Here is a 12072-nt window from a genome sequence, read left to right as displayed (position 1 = left end):
TAAAGGTGGAAAAGATCCTATCTTTCCTGGAATTTATTTTGTTTGTGGTGACAAAGCCTACTACAACCTTCCAGACCATTGGTATGGAACTTGTTATGTGGGAATTGTTTTTCCTAAAGTGTTTCATGTTGACAGAGATTCAGAAGGATTATTTAAAATTCATAATTATGTAAATAGAGCTAAAAGAGAAACTTTTACTGAAGTTCTGGGAGATATTTTCCAAGCTGTAATACCTTTTGTTGGTATAACCCTAAATGCAGGGAGAATCAGAAAATTGTCCACTATAGTTGATAGATTATCAACTGACACTGCTGATGGATTTCAATTAGTGAATGTTGAAGTTATTGCAATTAGATCCATGGTAATTCAAGACCGTCTTGCTTTAGACATACTCCTAGCAAAAGAGGGAGGAGTCTGTGGCATTTTACATGTCCAACATTGCTGTACATATATACCGGATGAAAGTAAAAATATTGAAATGTATATTAAGAATATTACACAAATGCATTCTGAAATAATTCCTTTAGAAGAAGAAGATTTTACTGGGAAACTTTCAAATAGGTTTCAAGCAATTAAAAACTGGTTTCATAATATCGGAAGTTCAATTCTTGGCAAGATTCTGGCACCTTTGATTATAATTATATTCATTTTTATTTTGACTAAAGTAGGTTGTTTGTTGCATAAAAGAAAGAAGCATTTGAGAGAAAAGAAGAGAATTTATAAACTCAGAAAAGAAGAGGAAAGGGAGATTGAGTTGCAGGAGTTACATAGAGAGCGTCATGTTAATTGCAAGGATTATGCTGAAACAGACTTTTAGGTTTACTAATACAATGAATTTGAATCGATTTCTTATAAAATAAATTTACCAAAATTTTGAGTGCTGGTGTGGTGATTTGTTAATCACCAGATGAGGGAGTTGATGGAGCGAGATAGAAAACAAAATTTTGTTTAAACTCGCAAAGTCACATTTCCATAACATGAATAAAATTATTAATGATTTGTGATATGTCGTGCTAATACAACCTAGATTAATCTTTACACGTGGGGGGACTAACATGTGTGCTCATAAACGTGCATAAATGTTGCATCTTTTTGTTCGTGCAAAATAATAAAATAATTTATTGTTTTCGTTTTTGTCATTACTAACTGCTGCATATTTAAAATAAGCATGTGCTTGTTTTGCTTTTCCTTGTCTGTGTGATGTCATTTCTACTATTCTAGGTGCATATGGGTCTCATAGAAAAACGGAGACTGGTAAATATAAACGCTGCTTTATTTGTTTACAATGGCTAGGTAACATTTTGATTAATCGGGTGGGTTAATTAATTAGTAAACCATGGGGTGGATACAGAAAATACTTTATTTCTTACATTAATACTTTTCTTGTGTTTGTTTTATACTAGAAATCATAAGTTGCCTGCTTTTGAGGCCTAGCTATTTGAGCCGCAAAATAAAAGCTGATCTGAATTTCTGCAGAAAGTCACGAGACGCCCATTCTGAATTAAAACGTTTATTGAAGCTGCATTCACAAAGCAAAAACTGATGAGCTGACATCATTCTGTCGGACATGGCCAAGGTCGAAAGTGAACTTTTTGTCAGTCCTTAACTTGGCATCCGCGGAAGTTGCACTGTAAGACTATGGAAGCTGCGAGGATGACTTAAAACAAAGTTGCAATCGCAGGAAGCCTCTGGCTTCACGTGGAAGAGACAATGGTCTTTGTAAGACATGATTTTGTGGAACTTTTTAAGAATCGGGTGACATGTCACTTGTCACTCTCAGCCAATGGGACGTCGAGTATTTCTGAAAATTTTCCTTCGCTAGTTTAGTTAGCGTAGAAAGGTATAAAAAGTCATGCCCTTAGGGTTGGGCTGGCTGCTGCTTTCTGACTTTCCGATGAGGGTGATGTGCTGCTGGACTTTGCGTGGAGCACGTAAGAATCCTCAAAGAACTTTACTTTAATTTCTGTCTATTTAGCTCAGTTAGGGAAATAGGTTTTAGAAATGCTAAACTTTATATAATTTCTTTAAACTGATTCAATTGCTTAAACTGTATTTTTCTTAATTCTTACTATCATGCTTGCTTTATTGCTAATAAATTTCATTTATAAAACTTACAACTTATATACCATAATTTAGAAAATAAAATCTTACTTTTGACAAACAAGCTGGTCTTGGTTATTTAGAAGTATAGGTTACCATTAGCTAGATCACGTCGCCTATGGTGGTCGTTTAAATGGTTGGGTTTTATTCTAATGACAATATTCTTTCTGCAAATGTATAAAATTGTATATAGTGTGTAGATAATGTGTATATAGATTTATTCTGACCACCTGATTCAGTAGGCCCAAAAATATATCAGGTTCATAAATGGGTCCATGTATAGTTTAGAATTTTGTTTATAGGTTATGAAATTGGGTAGCGTAGTTTATGATATATTTTCTATAGCCCGCTGGATCATAGCCACCTGGCTGCAATCAGCTAGTGACAGGTTTGCCCCTCTCATCAAATTTGCACATACCAGACACGGTAATTCCCATCGATGGTTCTCCTAGGAACTCAAAGCATTAAAATTAAAGCTACGCCAATTTGAACGCAACTGGAGACGTGGCTACTCTAACGCCAACCACGTAGAGTTCGTGAGGGCCCGCAATGAATACAAAAACGCAATCACCAAAGCAAAGGCCTCACATATCTCGGAAAGACTTGACTCAGCCCGCAACAAATCCAAAGAAATCTTCAAAATTATGAACGACTTCTCATCAGATCACAGAGTTCTCCCCACCCAGGCCCCAACCCAAGAAACCTGTAATGCGCTCAACACCTTCTTTATCCAGAAAGTTGTAGATATTAAGAATGCTATCTCTCTCTCCACTTTCGCCAGCCCATTAGAGTCCTTCTCTCTCAATCCTTGTTCCCTCACCCAGTTCCCAGCTATCACCCCCAGTATTCTTTCAGAGCTTACTACCCGCATCAAATCTGGATCTCCTAAGGACTGCTGTCCTCCTCTAGTCCTCAGAGCGGTCTTCTCAGCTTTACCTGACAGTATTCTTCCCCTTCTTAACGCCTCCCTGAGCACTGGTACGGTTCCCAGCACATTCAAGGAAGCCATACTAATCCCTCTTTTGAAAAAAGTGAGAGCTGACCCCGCTAACCCTGCCAACTACAGGCCCATCTCCCTTTTGCCCTACACCTCTAAACTCCTGGAGGCTCATGTGACCACTTGCCTGTCAGCATTCATAGAGAGTTCTGGTTTCTTGGAACCTAACCAAGCTGGCTTCAGGCCAGCACACTCCACAGAAGCAGTCATCCGGAAAGTCCTCGAAACTCTCTGGGAGAATGCTGACAGGGGGTCCCCACAGGCACTGGTTCTCCTGGATTTATCGGCCGCGTTCGACATGGTGGACCATGACATCCTTCTCCACCGTGTTGGACAGGCAGGCATCCAGGGCCCCGCTCGGGAATGGATTAAGTCCTTCCTCTCAGGCAGAGTGCAAACAGTCCATCTAGGCCCCTTCATAGCAGCCCAGGTACCCACTTCCTGTGGAGTTCCGCAGGGATCCTCCCTTTCACCATTATTGTTTAACCTATATCTCTGACCGTTAATCCATTCACTGAGAAACTGGAAATGCACTGTCCTCAACTACGCAGATGACATGCAGATCATTTTTCCCTTAGACACCCCTGATGCCGCACCTGATTTTCAGGCAGTGATGCTCCACATTCAACAATGGATGATTTCTAACCAGCTAAAATTAAATCCGGAGAAAACGGAACTCATCTTGCCTGGTACCAGCGCGGCACATTGGGGCCCACACTTCTGGCCAAAAGAGCTAGGTACGCCTCCCAGCCCGTCGAGCTCGGTAAAAAGCCTGGGCGTCACCATTGATACCAACCTTTCTCTTAAAACCCATGTCGGAACCATCATCTCGTCCAGCATGTTCCAATTACGAAAAATTCGCAAAATCTCCCACCTACTGTCACATGATGCATTGGTGCAAATTGTCATTTCCCTTGTTCGCTCCCGTCTTCACTTCTCCAACTCTCTTCACTGTGGCCTAACCAAGTCCCTGCTCCATCGCCTCCAGATGGTGCAGAACCAGGCAGCAAGGCTCATTTATAAAGCCCCTAAATGGCAATCAGCAAGACCCCTTCTGTCCAAGCTGCACTGGCTGCCTATCGAACAAAGGGCTGCTTTCAAGATCGGCTGCCTAACTTACAAGGCCCGACAGTCCAAGTGCCTGGCCTTCTTGAAATCTCTCATCATCTCGCAGTGTCCGGCCCGTAATCTTCGATCTGCCCATCTTCACCTCCTAACCACCCCGGTGGTTAAACTAAGGAAACTGGGTGGCCGCAGATTCAGTTATCTGGCACCCAAATTGTGGAACTCCCTCCCCCTACGAATCAAGACCTCTGACACCCTGCTGAGCTTCAGGAAGAGCTTAAAAACCTGGCTCTTCTGGAATTCCCACTAGTCCTCTGCCATCTCCTTCAATCCCAATCTCAGCGCCAGGAAACCTATGGTGTCAGTGCGCTCTACAAGTGTAGCTTAACATTAACATTAACAATAGAAGCAAATGTGGGTACTTGTGTCAGTATGCAAACCTCTTGTCTCTTCTAAAACTTTGGTGAAGGTGTATTTTTAAAGTTACATTAATTTTGGTTAATGAATTGTTTTTATTTAATGGTCACTCGAACAACTAAATGGATCAAAATAACTTTTCCATTTGCGCTCCTCTTTATTTACGAGCTGACCGCGCACATAGTAGGGCTTTAAATAAAACCCCTCGAATTCTAGCTCTTGAAGAAAGACTTGGCAAATGAACTAGGATACCTCAGTGGGTACTTTAGGAGCATCTGTATACACAACTCTGTGAATATCTTGCATGCTACACAATGGGTGCCATAGCAACACAAAGGCTGTTTCCCAATGCAACTTTGGGATCATAAATTAGATGTGGTTGCTTGCACAATAGTAACAAACAAATTTTAGTATTGACTTAAACTCTGTAACCGAGCACGCTTACAATTATAATTTTATGTTTTGTGTTTTGTTATATACATTGATTTATTACAGATAAAATCCCTCACATATAGGAGGAGAAGCACTAGAAAGTTCCGGTGCCTTGGATACACATAAGGTCGTATTCCTTTTAATCATATATTTTTTCTTACCTCAGATGGCAGTGAAGTCTTAGTGTGCTTCACCCATTTGACGTATTTTTATTGGTCCTGATGAATGCTGAGCTGATTATGGTTCTTTACAGCAGAAACATGTCGACCTCTTTTCTCTATGTTTAGGACTGGGTAGTTCAAACTAACATAATCACCAATCCGTCCGACTTTTAACTTACATTTTAATGAAGTTAGAGCTACCCTCTTAATAAAATAATGTTTTTCTGGGGAGTAGTCCATACTTCTTTTAACTCACTGTATCATTATCTTTTAAAGAAAAGAACCCAATGAAGACAAATGGCAACCAACTGTCTTGTTGGTGCCTGAGGGCTCTTTTTCTTTATTTTGTGCATGCATCACGATATTGTATGAATGATTATAGCCTGCAGGATTCTTTTCAATAATGAGAACAATTGACTAACCCTCTTTTCTTTTAGTCACTCTTCTGTTGATTTATATATAGTATCCATAAGGGGTATAAGAGTGGTCTTTCGAGCCCTTTCTCTCTTGTTGATTATTTATATGGGAGTGAGTGTTTGACATTGTTCAGCATTCCTTCCATCAATTGTTCTTTTTGCATCTCTATAACAAAGCAGGACTGTTCAGAGCAGGACTGCGAAACCCTCAGACAAAGAAGAACTAATCTGGAAAGTTGTAAGTCAGACTAGCCCTGCTTGATCCAATCCTGACCACAACTCCTGCCCAACCCTCACCTGCTTCTCAACAGCCACAGCATTCAATATGCACTGACACTCAGTTCATCCACTACAAATTTCACTAACTGAACACATAGTAACTGACCTCTAGGGGGTTCTGAGCCTTCATAAGCAGGCAAAAGGGAGCTTCGGCAATTTAAGAGGTCTTTATCTCGACGTGACAGTTCACTTATGGTCTGTACAGTGAGACTGTTATCCTCCAAAGGAACTGCATTGCCAGTGTGTCAAGAGGTTCACAAAATCTTGATCCTGCAGCCAGCAGCCCAATCATGCAGGAAGAGATAGGCTGTGATACTAGGCTGCCACAAGATAAGACACAGACAGTACGGTGCGTTCAGTTACCAAGCCAACCAATCAATCAATCAATGAATCATGCCATTTATAAAGCGCACTACATACCCGTGAAGGTCTCAAGGCATGGGGGGGGGGGTGTTGCTAGTGATTAAAGAGCTAGGTCTTGAAGAGTCTTCTGAAGGCCGGTAGGTCTTGTGTCTGCCGCAGGTTGGTGGGGAGGGTGTTCCAGGTCTTGGCAGCGAGGTGGGAGAAGGATCTGCCGCCGGCGGTCGTTCATCGGATGCGGGGAAGAGTGGCGAGGGCAAGACTGGCGGAGTGGAGCTGGCAGGTGGGGGAATAGAAGTTGAGTCATCTGTTGAGGTATGCTGGGCCGGTCTTGTGGATAGCTTTGTGTGTGTGGATGAGGAGTTTGAAGGTTATCCTCTTGTTGACGGGGAGCCAGTGCAGCTCTCTCAGGTGGGATGTGATGTGGCTGTGGCAGGGATGTAGTCCAGCCTACTGGTGATGAGGGCCTGGGTGACTGTTCTTCCTGTCTCTGTGGGAATCCACTTGAAGATCCTGCGGAGAATTCGGAGGGTGTTGAAGCAGGATGAGGAGACGGCGTTGACCTGTTTAGTCATGGAGAGGGTGGAGTCGAGGATGATCCCCAGGTTTCGTGCGTGGTCGGTGGGTGTCGGGGCAGTTCCTAGGGTTGACGGCCACCAGGAGTCGACCCAGGCTGAGGGGGTGGAGCCGAGGATGAGGACCTCCGTTTTGTCCGAGATTAGCTTCAGCCAGCTGTTCCTCATCCATTCGGCGACGGCCTTCATTCCTTCGTAAAGGTTTGTTTTGGCGGTGTGAGGGTCTTTGGTGTGGGAGATGATCAGCTGGGTGTCGTCGGCGTAGGAGATGATGTTGAGGTTGTGCTGTCGGGCGACATGGGCGAGCGGTGCAATGTAGATGTTGAACAGCCTCGGGCTGAGGGAGGAGCCCTGGGGTACGCCGCAGATGATTTTGGTGGCAGTGGAGCGGAAGCGGGGGAGACGGACGCTCTGGGTTCTGCCGGAGAGGAAGGATGTGGTCCAGTCCAGGGCCTTCTCTTGGATCCCAGCGTCGTGTAGGCGTGTTCATAGTGTGTGGTGGCAGACTGTGTCAAAGGCTGCTGATAGGTCCAGGAGGATGAGGGTTGCTGTTTCTCCATTGTCAAGCAGGGTCCTGATGTCATCAGTGGCAGCGAGAAGGGCGGTTTTGGTGCCGTGGTTGCTGCGGAACCTGGACTGGGACGGGTCCAGGATGCTGTTCTCCTTGAGGAAGCGGGTCTTTTGCTTGTTGACAATTTTCTCGGTGACCTTCGCTGGTCCGTACCGAGAGACGGCGACCGGGAACCTAAGGAGGAGGGAGACCGTAACACGGCGCACCGCCTAACTAGAAACGCACCCGTTTACAGTGCACTCGCGAACAGAAGGATCCCCTCCCGGTTTCCACCTAACGCACAACAATAATCAGAAAGGAAGATTCCTGACAACCTACTAGGCAGACTGCCTAAAAACTAGTACCTTCTTCGTGACTACCCGTAAAGAACGCACAGTTGCTATTTTTAGTCACTGATACTCTAAACATCGTCTCTCTATGACATAATGATCTAACACTGGAATACCAGTCCAGACCTAATCGCCAAGATTATACTGAGCTTTAAGCCCTGAAGAGTCGTGTTGACTCAACTGCACACGACGAAACACGTGTCGGCTGGCTTTGTATGAAATTTCAAGAGTCTGGAGAAAATAAACATCTTCTTGCTGTAACCAAGAAAACACCAAAGAATCTGCTTCTGTCTCTATGAATAAATATCAGTCATTGTACTGTGTGTGTGATAAAATACTGTAGTAGCGAGAGCATAACTGTATATAACGGGAGCAGGGAGATGGGCCGGAGGTTCTTGAGGTCCGCCTTGGGTTTCTTGAGTAAGGCTTTGATTTTGGCGTGCTTCCAGCTTTCCGGGTAGGTTGCTGTCTCAAAGGAGATGTTGATTGCTTTCCGGAAATGGGATGGGATGGCTGTGCTGGCTTTGTTGAAGATGTGGTGGAGGCATGGGTCTAGCGGTGATCCGGAATGGATGATGTTCATGATCTCGCTGGTGTCCTCGTCGTTGATGTTGGTCCATGAGAGCAGGTGGTTCGTGCAGGTGGTGGTCGTGGGGGCGATGGTTGTTGGGGCAGTTGGGCGTTAAAACTGTTGTGGGTGTCAGTGATCTTTCGGTGGAAGAAGGTGGCCAGCACGTCGCACAGGTCTTGCAAAGGCGGAATGCCGTTGGTGTTGGAGCTAGCGTTGGAGAGTTCCTTCACGATGCTGAAGAGCTCTTTGCTGTTGTGTGCGTTGTTTTCCAGGTGGTCTTTGAATAAGGCCCTTTTGCGGTTCTGATGAGTTGATGGTGTCTGCGGGTGGCGTTCTTGTGGGCAGTGTAGTTGTCCGGAGTCCGTTCGCGGAGCCATTTCTTCTCCAGTTTCCGGCATGTTCATTTGGAGGCCTGGAGGTCTTCGGTGAACCAGGTGGCTTTCTTGTGGGTGTGGCTGTTGGAGGGGGTCTTTAGCGGGGTGAGGGTGTTGGGGCAGTCGTTGATCCAATGTTTGAGGTTGCGGGTGGCGGTGTTGGGGTTGCAGGGGTCAGTGGGTGGGCTCTGGGAAAGAGTGGTGGTTAGCTGGTCATCTGTGACCTGGCGCCAGCAGCATTGAGGCATCTGTTGGGTGCGTTGGTGCGTGGTGGGCTTCCTGAAGGTGAAATGGATTCAGTGGTGGTCGGTCCAGTGGGGTTCGGGGATGTGGTTGAAGGAGATGTGGGGGCTTGCGGTGAAGATGGGGTCCAGTGTGTGGCCGGCGGCATGGGTTTGTGTTGTCATGAGCTGTTTGAGTCCGAGGTTGGCGAGGTTGTCGATCAGGGTGGTGGTGTTGGTGTCATTGTTGTTCTCGAGGTGGAAGTTCAGGTCCCCGAGGAGGATGTAGTCCATGGAGATGAGGGCGTGTGTGCTGATGAGGTCTGTGATGGAGTTGCTGAACTGCAGTCAGGGTCCAGGGGTCTGTAGACGAGGGTTCCTCTAAGGGTGGTGTTGGGGTCGGTGTGAATCTGGAAGTGCATGTGTTCGGCAATGCTGAGGGCATCGTCGGTGTTGGTTGTGACTCTGATGGTGTTCCTGTGGACGATGGCGATTCATCCTCCTATGCCATTGGTGTGGTCCCTGCTGGTGATTTTGTAGCCTTCCGGGATAGCTATGGCGATGTTGGGAGCTGAGGTGGCGTTCTGCCAGTTCTCCGACAGGAAGGCGATGTCAGGGGAGGTACAATCGAGGAGGTTCCATAGTTTGACGGTGTGTTTGCGGGCGGAGCGGGTGTTGAGGAGTATGCATCTGAGGTAGTTGGGTCCTTCAGTAGGTGGTTTTGCGAGCCAACTACCGGTGAAAGCTTCAGTTCTGGCAGGTGAAGGCTCCTTGGGCGTGCTTCGGGGAGGACTGGTAGCAGGTGTGTTTTCATTCGGAGTTGAGTGCGTGGAGGGTGCTGGCATCATAGCGCTGTTGGTCGTTGTGGTGTTTGCAGGGGCCAGGTGTTCTGGTGCTAGGCGCGGTCCAGGCGCGGATGGGCACAGACGGGCTTGCCTTCGGCATATCCGCTGCGCGGCGGTGCAGCTGCCTCCATTTAAGGGGAGCAGGAAGGGAGGGGCAGCAGGGAGGTGGGAGCAGGGCGGCCTATGGAAGAGCGAGTGGGCGGGGCAGCAAGGAAGCAGCGGCAGGACCGGGGGCAGAGCGGGATGATGGTGGCAAAAAAGGTGGGTCAGGGATTAGTGACAAACAAATAGTGGAAGACAAATGGCAGAAGAAAAAAAACACTTAACAATACCAAGGGGCACAAAGAATAATGGGCAGTAAAACCAAGTACATAGCAGGCGCTGAGTAGCACGACGGAGTGGCAAACTTACGGCATCAGGGGAGAGAGGCACGGACACAGCAGAGGTGCTGTGAGGCGTGGGGAGCGGCCTGACCTGCAAGCAGAGTCAAGGGTCGCTCTCACAGTCGCGCAGCAGCCTCCAGATAAGGGGAGCAGGGAGGGAGGAGCAGCTAGGAAGTGGGAGCGGGTTGGCCTATGGGAGAGTGAGGGGGTGGGGCCACAGGGAAGCAGCAGCGGGAGCGGGGGGCAGAGGGGGGTGCTGGCAGCAAAAAAGGGGCGTCAGGGACTAGTGACAAACAAATAGTGGAAGACAAATGGCAGGAGAAAAAAACACTTAACAATACCAAGGGTCACAAAGAATAATGGGCAATAAAACCAAGTACACAGCAGGTGCTGAGTAGTGCGATGGAGCTGCAAACTTACAGCAGCAGGGGGAAAGGAACGGATACGGCAGAGGTGCTGTGCAGTGTGGGCGGCGGCCTGACCTGCAAGCTGGGTCAAGGGTCGCTCTCACAGTCGCGCAACGGCCTCCAGATAAGGGAGCCGGGAGGGAGGAGCAGCTGGGAGGCGGGAGCGGGCGGCCTTTGGGAGAGGGAGGGAGCGGGGCCACAGGGAAGCAGCCACGAGAGCAGGGGGCAGAGCGGGGTGCTGACGGCAAAAAAGGGGGGTCCGGGACAAGTGACAAACAAATAGTGGAAGACAAATGGCAGAAGAAAAAACACTTAACAATACCAAGGGGCACAAAGAATAATGGGCAGTAAAACCAAGTACACAGCAGGCGCTGAGTAACGCGATGGAGCGGCAAACTTACGACAGCAGGGGGGAGATGCACGGACACAGCAGAGGTGCTGTGCGGCATGGGGAGCGGCCTGACCTGCAAGCAGAACCACTTCTCCTGGATCAAGAGGGTGAAGCTGACTGGCAGCGGCGTGCTCGTTTGACAATTATTTTTCACATACTGGCACATCCAAACCTACTTCAAAGCAGCTCCATCTAATGTAACAATAAGCTGTCAAAGTGGAAATGCTGAGGCAATATGTAAATTTGCTTTAGTCTAACCCCAGGTGAGCGACAAGTGACAGAGCTGAATTGTTTTTTAAAGTTTGTGTTCCCTCTTTTGAAGATTACTTAGGGATTGGCCCATTTTTAGCTTCTTATGGAAGCCTTTTGCTGGTTTTGGGCTTCTTGTAAGGGGAATTATACTTGATTAATATTTCAGACATGGCAATATAGCCACAGCTAACAAGCAGCTGCAAACAGCCGGTGCAGAGAGACAAAATGGTATCTGGGCCACTGAGGGAGTGGCACTGAAATAGGTGATTGGAGTTAGAGGGCCACCTGCTTTGGGGCACTTGCCAGAGACATTTGGTGAAACCCAGTAACAGGCCTTCTGTGGAACAGGAAAAGTGAAAGAAAAGTGAAAGAAGGAGGAAGTAAGCAAAACATCTGGGCAAATGATGAGGGAAGAGTCTTTTACTTGCATGCCAGATGCATCAACATGCATTTTCACATTATTTGCTGAGCGGAGTGGGTGTCATGCATAGATGGTTATTGTTCCCATATAAAGAGCGGCCCCTTCATCCACAATAACATTTTAGTCACCTGCCCAATGTATCTTGTGAGTGGTAGTTTTGTTTTTAAAATGCTAAGCAGTGTTATAAGTGACATGGAACCTGTCTATACTTTCCCTCATCTCTGTCTTTGAGAGATTTTGAAGCTGTACCTGAGAAAAGTCATTGTGGAGGGAAGCAGAGGAAGGATTGCGGAGAACAAGGTGGGGGATGAAGAGGTACCCAGGACTCCATGTGTGATGAAAATTTGAGGGCTGAGACCAGTGGGATGCATTGATGACGGCCCCTGGTTTAGTATGACACATGATGGAGAGTAAATTCATTTGTGCATTGACTGCATTCCTGTGGTGACCCAGACACTGAAGTGATGGAAGATGTAGAAAGGTCATCCAATAGAAATTCAATGAG

This window comes from Lissotriton helveticus, chromosome 8 (genome assembly GCF_964261635.1).
Source record: "Lissotriton helveticus chromosome 8, aLisHel1.1, whole genome shotgun sequence".
In the NCBI taxonomy this organism is placed as follows: domain Eukaryota; kingdom Metazoa; phylum Chordata; class Amphibia; order Caudata; family Salamandridae; genus Lissotriton; species Lissotriton helveticus.
This window is presented reverse-complemented; position numbering follows the sequence as displayed.